The following is a 13,158-nucleotide window of genomic DNA, read 5'->3' on the forward strand; positions in this document are numbered from 1 at the left end:
CGACTCCATCATCACCATCCCCTTGAACGCTTCCGCACCCGATCTACAAGTGGTATGTAGATGCAAACTCACTCCCTTGGCTCGTTGCTTAGATGAACTCATAGATAGATCTTGGTGAAACCGTAGGAAAAATTTTAATTTTCTGCAACGTTCCCCAACAAGAGAGGCATCCTCGTTTGCCACCATCTTCCTGATCGTCGGGATCAGCACGGGTAGAGGATGATGAGCACTTTAGTTTATCAGCCACAGCCTTGGCAGTGTGGCGGGCATTGATGACGAGACTGTCAACGCAGCTCTAGGCATCCAAATCGGCAGCATGGCAGGTGCCCTCGAGCGCGTCCTGGATGCAGAAGTAGTCCAGCTCATCTAGCACGTCGTCGGCACCATATGCCAGCTCCCGCAGCTTATGCAGAAGCTCCTTGAGCGCAGGGCTCCGGATGTCCCTACCCTGTGCATTGTCGAGCATCCCTTGTCCGTAGAGGAGCTGCATCTTGAGGGCGTCGATGTTAGCTCCCAGCCCAGCGCTAGCCACCCATGACTCAAGCAGGCCGTCTGTGACGGGTGCCAACGCCTTGCCAACCACCCACAGCGCCGCGTTGACGGCGAAGTCCATGGTGATGCAGATGCAGTTAATAAGTCACCTGCAGCAAGTACAGTGATGTCAATTGTTTGTTGCAAGAGGAGGATTAGCCTGAAGGAGCATAAACTTGAGGAAAGATGTGCATGCTGAATTACTGATACGAACCTCCTGCCACCAAGGCGACGAGCTTCGACGGAGGAATGCAGAGTGGTCGTTTTCTCTTCTTTTGCGGAGCTTACTTTTTTGCTAGCAGATGCAGAGCTGGTGGATGTGAAGAGACATGACTATATTGGAATAGAGAGGCATGAAATGTGTGTAGGCGCAGGTTTATGTTTGATTAACACTCAATGAGTTTTATGTTTGATCATGTTGCTTGTGAGAGAGGTTTTAGTCAACGGGTCTGAACCTTTCAGATCCGTGTGTGCTTTACAAATCTCTATGTCATCTCCTAGATGCAGCTACCACGCTCTATTTGGAGCTATTCCAAATAACTGTTCTACTTGGAGCTATTCTAAATTGTTGCTCCATTATATGTATCCGGTCTCTCTACTCAGAGCTATCCGGATAGGTGTTTAACTTGTATCGACGTAACCCTTTACGACGAACTCTTTTACCACCTCCATAACCGAGAAAAATTCCTTAGTCCGCTAGTTACTAAGGATAACTTTGACCGCTGTCCTATGATCCATTTTTGGATCACTCTTGTACCCCTTGACTGACTCATGGCAAGGCACACTTTAGGTGCGGTACACAGCATAGCATACTGTAGAGCCTATGTCTTAAGCATAGGGGACGACCTTCGTCCTTTCTCTCTTTTCTGCCGAGGTCGAGATTTAAGTCTTAACTTCGTACCTTACAACTCAGGCAAGAACTTCTTCTTTGACTGATCCATCTTGAACACCTTCAAGATCATGTCAAGGTATGTGCTCATTTGAAAGTATTATTAAGCATTTTGATCTATCCTTATAGATCTTGATGCTCAATGTTCAAGTAGCTTAATCTAGGTTTTCTATTGAAAAACACCTTCAAAATAACCCTATATGCTTTCCAGAAATTCTACGTCATTTCTGATCAACAATATGTCAACAACATATACTCATCAGAAATTCTATAGTGCTCCCACTCACTTCTTTGGAAATACAAGTTTCTCATAAACTTTGTACAAACCCAAAATCTTTGATCATCATCAAAGCATACATTCCAACTCCGAGATGCTCACTCCAGTCCTTAGAAGGATTGCTGGAGCTTTGCATACTTATTAGCATCTTTCGGGATTGACAAAACCTTCCGGTTGTATCACATACAACCTTTCCTCATTAAAATCGTCGAGGAAACAATGTTTTGACATCCTATCTGCAAGATTTCATAAATAATGCAGTAATCGCTAATATAATTCCAACAGACTCTTAGCATCGCTACGAGTGAGAAAATCTCATCGTAGTCAACTCCTTGAACTTGTCGGAAAACATCTTAACGACAAGTCGAGCTTTCTTAATGGTGACATTTACCATCATTGTCCGTCTTCCTTTTGAAATCCATCTGTACTCATTAGCCTTACGACCATCGAGCTGTTCTGCCAAAGTCTACACTTTGTTTTCATACATGGATCCTCTCTCGGATTTTATGGCCTCAAGCCATTTATTGGAATCCAGGCCCACCATCGCTTCTCCATAGCTCGTAGGCTCATTGTTGTCTAGCAACATGACTTCCAAGACAGGATTACGTACCACTCTGTAGTAGTGTGCATCCTTGTCATCCTACGAGGTTTGGGAGTGACTTGATCTGAAGTTTCATGATCACTATCATAAGCTTCCACCTCAATTGGTGTAGGTGCCACGGGAACAACTTCCTGTGCCCTGCTACACACTGGTTGAAGTGATGGTTCAATAACCTCATCAAGTCTCCACCATCCTCCCACTCAACTCTTTCGAGAGAAACTTTTCCTCGAGAAAGGACCCGATTCAAGAAACAATTCACATTGCTTTTGGATCTGAATTAGGAGGTATACCCAACTGTTTTGGGTGTCCTATGAAGATGCATTTTATCCGCTTTGGGTTCAAGCTTATCAATCCTGAAACTTTTCCACATAAGCGTCGCAGCCCCAAACCTTTAAGAAACGAGAACTTAGGTTTCTCCAAACCATAATTCATACGGTGTCATCTCATCGGAATTACGTGGTGCCCTATTTAAAGTGAATGTGGTTGTCTCTAATGCCTAACCCATGAACGGTAGTGGTAATTCGATAAGAGACATCATGGTACGCACCATATCCAATAGGGTGCAACTATGATGTTCGGACACACCATCACACTATGGTGTTCCAGGCGGTATTAATTGCGAAACAATTTTCACAATGTCTTAATTGTGTGCCAAAACTCGTAACTCAGATATTCATCTCTATGATCATATCATAGTCCTCTTGTCACAATGATCTTCTACTTCACTCTGAAATTACTTGAACCATTCAATAATTCAGACTTGTGTTTCATCAAGTAAATATTCTCAACATCTACTCGAATCATCTGTGAAGTAAGAACATAATGATATTCACTGCATGCCTCAGCACTCATTGGACTGCACACATCAAAATGTGTTACTTCCAACAAGTTGCTATCTTGTTCCATCTTACTGAAAAACGAGGCTTTTCAGTCATCTTGCCCATGTGGTATGATTTGCATATCTCAAGTGATTCAAAATCAAGTGAGTCCAAACGATCCATTTGCATGGAGTTTCTTCATGCATATACACCAATAGACATGGTTCGCATGTCTCAAACTTTTCAAAACGAGTGAGTCCAAAGATCCATCAACATGGAGCTTCTTCATGCGTTTTATACCATTATGACTTACATGGCAGTGCCACAAGTAAGTGGTACTATCATTACTATCTTATATCTTTTGGCATGAAAATGTGTATCACTACGATCGAGATTCAATAAACCATTCAGGTTTAATACTAATCTTGATGGTAGAGGGAGCGTGCGATGTTTGATCACATCAAACTTGGAAACACTTTCAACATATATCGTTAGCTCACCTTTAGCTAGTCTCCGTTTATTCTGTAGCTCTTTATTTCGAGTTACTAACATTTAGCAACCGAACCGGTATCTTAATACCCTGGTGCTACTAGGAGTACTAGTAAAGTACACATTAACATAATGTATATCCAATATACTTCTATCGACCTTGCCAACCTTCTCATCTACCAAGTATCTAGGGTAATTCCGCTCTAGTGACTATTCCCCTTATCACAGAAGCACTTAGTCTCGGGTTTGGGTTCAACCTTGGGTTTCTTCACTAGAGCAGTAGCCGATTTGCCGTTTCATGAAGTATCCCTTCTTGCCCTTGCCCTTCTTGAAACTAGTGGTTTCACCAACCATCAACAATTGATGCTCCTTCTTGATTTCTACTTTCGCGGTGTCAAACATCACGAATATCTCAAGGATCATCATATCTATCCCCGATTTGTTATAGTTCATCACAAAGCTCTAGCAGCTTGGTGGTATTGACTTTGGAGAAACATCACTATCTCATCTGGAAGATCAACTCCCACTTGATTCAAGTGATTGTTGCACTCAGACAATCTGAGCACAAGCTCAACGATTGAGCTTTTCTCCCTTAGTTTGCAGGTTAAGAAAATCGTCGGAGGTCTTATACCTCTTGACGTGGGCACGAGCCTGAAATCCCAATTTCAGCCCTCGAAACATCTCATATGTTCCGCGATGTTTCGAAAAACGTCTTTGGTGCCTCTACTTAAACCATTTATCTGAACTATCACGTAGTTATCAAAACGTGTATGTCCGATGTTCGCAACATCCACAGACGACGTTTGGGGTTCAGCACATTGAGTGGTGCATAAGCTTTCTACTGTCCGCATAATCACTACTGTCAACTTTCAACTATATTTTCTCTAGGAACATAACTAAAATAGTAGAACTATAGCGTGAACTACGACATAATTTGCAAAAGGTCTTTTGACTATGCTCAGGATAATTAAGTTCATCTTATGAACTCCCACTCAGACAGACATCCCTCTGGTCATCTAAGTGATTACATGATCCGAGTCAACTAGGCCGTGTCCGATCATCACGTGAGACGGACTAGTCATCATCGGTGAACATCTTCATGTTGATCGTATCTACTATACGACTCATGCTCGACCTTTCGGTCTCCATGTTCCGAGGCCATGTCTGTACATGCTAGGCTCGTCAAGTTAACCCTAAGTGTTTTCGCTGTGTAAAACTGTCTTACACCCGTTGTATGTGAACGTAAGAATCCATCACACCCGATCATCACGTGGTGCTTAGAAGCGACGAACTGTAGCAACGGTGCACAGTTAGGGGAGAACACTTCTTGAAATTGTTGTAAGGGATCATCTTATTTACTACCGTCGTTCTAAGCAAACAAGATGCATAAACATGATAAACATCACATGCAATCAAATAGAGTAGTGACATGATATGGCCAATATCATATAGCTCCTTTGATCTTCATCTTCGGGGCTCCATGATCATCTTGTCACCAGCATGACACCATGATCTCCATCATCATGATCTCCATCATCGTGTCTTCATGAAGTTGTCACGCCAACGACTACTTCTACTTCTATGACTAACGCGTTTAGCAATAAAGTAAAGTAGTTTACATGGCGTTCTTCAATGACACGCAGGTCATACAATAAATAAAGACAACTCCTATGGCTCCTGCCGGTTGTCATACTCATCGACATGCAAGTCGTGAATCCTATTACAAGAACATGATCAATCTCATACATCACATATATCATTCATCACATCCTTTTGGCCATATCACATCACATAGCATACCCTGCAAAAACAAGTTAGATGTCCTCTAATTGTTGTTTGCATGTTTTACGTGGCTGCTATGGGTTTCTAGCAAGAACGTTTCTTACCTACGCAAAACCACAACGTGATATGCCAATTGCTATTTACCCTTCATAAGGACCCTTTTCATCGAATCCGTTCCGACTAAAGTGGGAGAGACTGGCACCCGCTAGCCACCTTATGCACCAAGTGCATGTCAATCGGTGGAACCTGTCTCACGTAAGAGTACGTGTAAGGTCGGTCCGGGCCGCTTCATCCCACAATACCGTCGAAACAAGATTGGACTAGTAACGGTAAGCATATTGAACAACATCAACGCCCACAACTACTTTGTGTTCTACTCATGCAAAGAATCTACGCAATAGACCTAGCTCATGATGCCACTGTTGGGGAACGTAGCAGAAATTCAAAATTTTCCTACGTGTCACCAAGATCTATCTATGGAGAAACTAGCAACGAGGGGAAGGAGAGTGCATCTACATACCCTTGTAGATCGCTAAGCGGAAGCGTTCAAGTGAACAGGGTTGATGGAGTCGTACTCGTCGTGATTCAAATCACCGATGATCCTAGTGCCGAACGGACGGCACCTCCGCGTTCAACACACGTACAGCCCGGTGACGTCTCCCACGCCTTGATCCAGCAAGGATAGAGGGAGAGGTTGAGGAAGACTCCATCCAACAGCAGCACAACGGCGTGGTGGTGGTGGAGGAGCGTGGCAATCCAGCAGGGCTTCGCCAAGCACCATGGGAGAGGAGGAGTAGGGAGAGAGGTAGGGCTGTGCCAGAACTTCGTCTTGCAGCTCCCATGCGTCTCCCCACTATATATAGGGGTGGAGGGGCTGGTTTCTTGCCCTCCAAGTCCATTGGGGCGTCGGCCAAGGTGGGAGGAAAGAAATCCCATCATTTCCTTCCCCACCGATTGTTATCCCCCCTTTTTAGGGATCTTGATCTTATCCCTTCGGGATATGATCTTATTCCTTCTAAGGGGGGATCTTGGTGCGCCTTGACCAGGGGTGTGGGGCCTTGCCCCCACTACCCACGTTCATGTGGGTCCCCCATGCAGGTGGGCCCCACTCCGGAACCTTCTAGAACCTTCCCGGTACAATACCGAAAAATCCCGAACATTTTCCGGTGGCCAAAATAGGACTTCCCATATATAAATCTTTACCTCCGGACCATTTCGGAACTCCTCGTGATGTCCGGGATCTCATCCGGGACTCCGAACAACATTTGGTAACCACATACAAACTTCCTTTATAACCCTAGCGTCATCGAACCTTAAGTGTGTAGACCCTACGGGTTCGGGAGACATGTAGACATGACCGAGACGTTCTCTGGTCAATAACCAACAGCGGGATCTGGATACCCATGATGGCTCCCACATGCTCCCCGATGATCTCATCGGATGAACCACGATGTCAAGGACTTAATCAATCCCGTATTCAATTCCCTTTGTCTATCGGTATGTTACTTGCCCGAGACTCGATCGTCGGTATCCAATACCTTGTTCAATCTCGTTACCGGCAAGTCATTTTACTCGTTACATAACACATCATCCCGTGATCAACTCCTTGGTCACATTGCGCATATGATGATGTCCTACCGAGTGGGCCCAGAGATACCTCTCCGTTTACACGGAGTGACAAATCCCAGTCTCGATCCGCATAAAACAATAGATACTTTCGGAGATACCTGTAGTGCACCTTTATAGTCACCCAGTTACGTTGTGACGTTTGATACACCCAAAGCACTCCTACGGTATCTAGGAGTTACACGCTCTCATGGTCAAAGGAAGAGATACTTGACATTGGCAAAGCTCTAGCAAACGAACTACACGATCTTTGTGCCATGCTCAGGATTGGGTCTTGTCCATCACATCATTCTCCTAATGATGTGATCCCGTTATCAACAACATCCAATGTCCATAGCCAGGAAACCATGACTATCTGTTGATCACAACGAGCTAGTCAACTAGAGGCTCACTAGGGACATATTGTGGTCTATGTATTCACACGTGTATTACGATTTCCGGATAATACAGTTATAGCATGAATAAAAGACAATTATCATGAACAAGGAAATATAATAATAACACTTTTATTATTGCCTCTAGGGCATATTTCCAACAGTCTCCCACTTGCACTAGAGTCAATAATCTAGTTCACATCGCCATGTGATTAACACTCACAGGTCACATCGCCATGTGACTAATACCCAAGAGTTTACTAGAGTCAGTAGTCTAGTTCACATCACTATGTGATTAACACTCAATGAGTTTTATGTTTGATCATGTTGCTTGTGAGAGAGGTTTTAGTCAACGGGTCTGAACCTTTCAGATCCGTGTGTGCTTTACAAATCTCTATGTCATCTCCTAGATGCAGCTACCACGCTCTATTTGGAGCTATTCCAAATAACTGTTCTAGTTGGAGCTATTCTAAATTGTTGCTCCATTATATGTATCCGGTCTCTCTACTCAGAGCTATCCGGATAGGTGTTTAGCTTGTATCGACGTAACCCTTTACGACGAACTCTTTTACCACCTCCATAACCGAGAAAAATTCCTTAGTCCGCTAGTTACTAAGGATAACTTTGACCGCTGTCCTATGATCCATTTTTGGATCACTCTTGTACCCCTTGACTGACTCATGGCAAGGCACACTTCAGGTGCGGTACACAGCATAGCATACTGTAGAGCCTATGTCTTAAGCATAGGGGACGACCTTCGTCCTTTCTCTCTTTTCTGCCGAGGTCGAGATTTAAGTCTTAACTTTGTACCTTACAACTCAGGCAAGAACTTCTTCTTTGACTGATCCATCTTGAACACCTTCAAGATCATGTCAAGGTATGTGCTCATTTGAAAGCATTATTAAGCATTTTGATCTATCCTTATAGATCTTGATGCTCAATGTTCAAGTAGCTTAATCCAGGTTTTCTATTGAAAAACACCTTCAAAATAACCCTATATGCTTTCCAGAAATTCTACGTCATTTCTGATCAACAATATGTCAACAACATATACTCATCAGAAATTCTATAGTGCTCCCACTCACTTCTTTGGAAATACAAGTTTCTCATAAACTTTGTACAAACCCAAAATCTTTGATCATCATCAAAGCATACATTCCAACTCCGAGATGCTCACTCCAGTCCTTAGAAGGATTGCTGGAGCTTTGCATACTTATTAGCATCTTTCGGGATTGACAAAACCTTCCGGTTGTATCACATACAACCTTTCCTCATTAAAATCGTCGAGGAAACAATGTTTTGACATCCTATCTGCAAGATTTCATAAATAATGCAGTAATCGCTAATATAATTCCAACAGACTCTTAGCATCGCTACGAGTGAGAAAATCTCATCGTAGTCAACTCCTTGAACTTGTCGGAAAACATCTTAACGACAGGTCGAGCTTTCTTAATGGTGACATTTACCATCATTGTCCGTCTTCCTTTTGAAATCCATCTGTACTCATTAGCCTTACGACCATCGAGCTGTTCTGCCAAAGTCTACACTTTGTTTTCATACATGGATCCTCTCTCGGATTTTATGGCCTCAAGCCATTTATCGGAATCCGGGCCCACCATCGCTTCTCCATAGCCGGTCACCCCGCGATTCTATGTCCGGAACGCCCGGTGACGGAGATCATGATGTACGTGAAGGAAATATGCCCTAGAGGCAATAATAAAGTTATTATTTATTTCCTTATTTCATGATAAATGTTTATTATTAATGCTAGAATTGTATTAACCGGAAACATAATACATGTGTGAATACATAGACAAACATAGTGTCACTAGTATGCCTCTACTTGACTAGCTCGTTAATCAAAGATGGTTAAGTTTCCTAACCATATACATGAGTTGTCATTTGATTAACGGGATCGCATCATTAGGAGAATGATGTGATTGACTTGACTCATTCCGTTAGCTTAACACTTGATCGTTTAGTTGCTATTGCTTTCTTCATGACTTATACATGTTCCTATGACTATGAGATTATGCAACTCCCATTTACCGGAGGAACACTTTTTGTGCTACCAAACGTCACAACGTAACTGTGTGATTATAAAAAGGTGCTCTACAGGTGTCTCCGAAGGTACTTGTTGAGTTGGCATATTTCAAGATTAGGATTTGTCACTCCAATTGTCGGAGAGGTATCTCTGGGCCCTCTCGGTAATGCACATCACTATAAGCCTTGCAAGCAATGTGACTAATGAGTTATTTGCGGGATGATGCATTACATAACGAGTAAAGAGACTTGCCGGTAACAAGACTGAACTAGGTATTGAGATACCGATGATCGAATCTCGGGCAAGTAACATACCGATGATAAAGGGAACAACGTATGTTGTTATGCGGTTTGACCAGTAAAGATCTTCGTAGAATATGTGGGAGCCAATTTGAGCATCCAGGTTCCGCTATAGGTTATTGACCGGAGATGTGTCTCGGTCACGTCTACATAGTTCTCGAACCCGTAAGGTCCGCACGGTTAACGTTCGGTGACGATTTATATTATGAGTTATGTGTTTTGATGTACCAAAGGTACTTCGGAGTCCCGGATGAGATCAGAGACATGACGAGAAGTCTCAAAATGGTTGAGACGTAAAAATCGATATATTGGACGACTATATTCGGACATCGGAAAGGTTCCGAGTGATTCGGGTATTTATCGGAGTACAGTTACGGGAATTCGCCGGGGAGTATATGGGCCTTATTGGGCTTTAGGGGAAAGAGAGAGGGGAGGCTGCACGCCCCCCACGGCCTAGTCCGAATTGGACTAGGGGGAGGGGCTGCGCCCCCTCCTTCCTTCTCTTCTCTTTTCCCTTTCCTTGACTCCTACTCCTACTACTTGGAAGGGGGGGGGGAATCCTACTCACGGTGGGAGTAGAACTCCTCCAGGGCGCGCCATAGGAGGGCCGGCCCTCCCCCCTCCTCCACTCCTTTATATACAGGGACAGGGGGCACCTCTAGACACACAAGTTGATCTGTTGATCTCTCCCAGCCGTGTGCAGTGCCCCCCTCCACCATATTCCACCTCGGTCATGTCGTAGCGGTACTTAGGAGAAGCCCTACATCGGTAGCAACATCATCACCGTCATCACGCCGTCGTGCTGGCGGAACTCTCCCGTGAAGCTCTGCTGGATCGGAGTTCGCGAGACGTCATCGAGCTGAACATGTGCTGAACTCGGAGGTGCCGTACGTTCGGTACTTGGATCGGTCGGATCGTGAGGACGTACGACTACATCAACCGTGTTGTGCTAACGCTTCCTCTTACGGTCTACGAGGGTACGTGGACGACACTCTCCCCTCTGGTTGCTATGCATCACCATGATCTTGCGTGTGCGTAGGATTTCTTTTTTGAAATTACTACGTTTTCCAACAATGGCATCTGAGCCAGGTTTATGCGTAGATGTTATATGCACGAGTAGAACACAAGTGAGTTGTGGACGATACAAGTCATACTACTTACTAGCATGTCATACTTTGGTTCGCCGGTATTGTTGGATGAAGTGGCCCGGACCGACATTACACATGCGCTTACGCGAGACTGGTTCTACCGACGTGCTTTGCACACAGGTGGCTGGCGGGTGTCAGTTTCTCCAACTTTAGTTGAACCGAGTGTGACTGCGCCCGGTCCTTGAGAAGGTTAAAACATCAGTAACTTGACGAACTATAGTTGTGGTTTTGATGCGTAGGTAAGAACGGTTCTTGCTGAGCCCGTAGCAGCCACGTAAAACTTGCAACAACAAATTAGAGGACGTCTAACTTGTTTTTGCAGGGCATGTTGTGATGTGATATGGTCAAGACATGATGCTAAATTTTATTGTATGAGATGATCATGTTTTGTAACAGAGTTATCGGCAACTGGCAGGAGCCATATGGTTGTCGCTTTATTGTATGCAATGCAATCGCCATGTAATTGCTTTACTTTATCACTAAATGGTAGCAATAGTCGTAGAAGCAATAGTTGGCAAGACGACAACGATGCTATGATGGAGATCAAGGTGTCGCGCCGGTAACGATGGTGATCATGCGGTGCTTCGGAGATGGAGATCACAAGCACAAGATGACGATGGCCATATCATATCACTTATATTGATTGCATGTGATGTTTATCCTTTATGCATCTTATTTTGCTTTGATTGACGGTAGCATTATAAGATGATCTCTCACTAAATTTCAAGGTAAAAGTGTTCTCCCTGAGTATGCACCGTTGCCAAAGTTCGTCGTGCCGAGACACCACGTGATGATCGGGTGTGATAAGCTCTATGTTCATCTACAACGGGTGCAACCCAGCTTTGCACACGCAGAATACTCGGGTTAAACTTGACGAGCCTAGCATATGCAGATATGGCCTCGGGACACTGGAGACCAAAAGGTCGAGCGTGAATCATATAGTAGATATGATCAACATAGTGATGTTCACCATTAAAAACTACTCCATCTCACGTGATGATCGGACATGGTTTAGTTGATTTGGATCACGTGATCACTTAGATGTTTAGAGGGATATCTATCTAAGTGGGAGTTCTTAAGTAATATGATTAATTGAACTTTAATTTATCATGAACTTAGTCCTGATAGTTTTTTGCAAATAATGTTGTAGATCAATAGCTCGCGTTGTTGCTTCCCTATGTTTTATATGTGTTCCTAGAGAAAACTAAGTTGAAAGATGATAGTAGCAATGATACGGACTGGGTCCGTGATCTGAGGTTTATCCTCATTGCTGCATAGAAGAATTATGTCCTTGATGCACCGCTAGGTGACAGACCTATTGCAAGAGCAGATGCAGACGTTATGAATGTTTGGCTAGCTCAATATGATGACTACTTGATAGTTTAGTGCACCATGCTTAACGGCTTAGAATCGGGACTTCAAAGACGTTTTGAACGTCATGGACCATATGAGATGTTCCAGGAGTTGAAGTTAATATTTCAAGCAAATACCCGAGTTGAGAGATATGAAGTCTCTAACAAGTTCTATAGCTAAAAGATGGAGGAGAATAGCTCAAGCAGTGAGCATGTGCTCAGATTGTCTGGGTACTACAATCGCTTGAATCAAGTGGGAGTTAATTTCTAGATAAGATAGTGATTGACAGAGTTCTCTAGTCACCATCACCAAGTTACTGGAACTTCGTGATGAACTATAGTATGCAAGGGATGACGAAAACGATTCCCGAGCTCTTTGTGATGCTGAAATCAACGAAGGTAGAAATCAAGAAAGAGCATCAAGTGTTGATGATTGACAAGACCACTAGTTTCAAGAAAAGGGCAAAGGGAAAGAAAGGGAACTTCAAGTAGAATGGCAAGCAAGTTGTCACTCCCGCAAAGAAGCCCAAAGCTGGACCAAAGCCTGAAACTGAGTGCTTCTACTACAAAGGAAATGGTCACTGGAAGTGGAAATGCCCTGAATATTTGGTAGATAAGAAGGATGGCAAAGTGAACAAGGGTAATTTGATATACAGGTTATTGATGTGTACCTTACTAGTGTTTATAGTAACTGGGGGAGTCCTGGATTAGGGGGTCCTCGGACAGCCGGATTATATACTTTAGCCGGACTGTTGGACTGTGAAGATACAAGATTGAAGACTTCGTCCCGTGTCCGGGTGGGACTCTCCTTTGCATGGAAGGAAAGCTTGGCAATTTGGATATGTAGATCTCCTTCTCTGTGACCGACTCTGTGTAACCCTAGCCCCCTCCGGTGTCTATATAAACCAGAGGGTTTAGTCTGTAGGAC

Source organism: Triticum aestivum, chromosome 1B (genome assembly GCF_018294505.1).
Source record: "Triticum aestivum cultivar Chinese Spring chromosome 1B, IWGSC CS RefSeq v2.1, whole genome shotgun sequence".
Classification (NCBI taxonomy): domain Eukaryota; kingdom Viridiplantae; phylum Streptophyta; class Magnoliopsida; order Poales; family Poaceae; genus Triticum; species Triticum aestivum.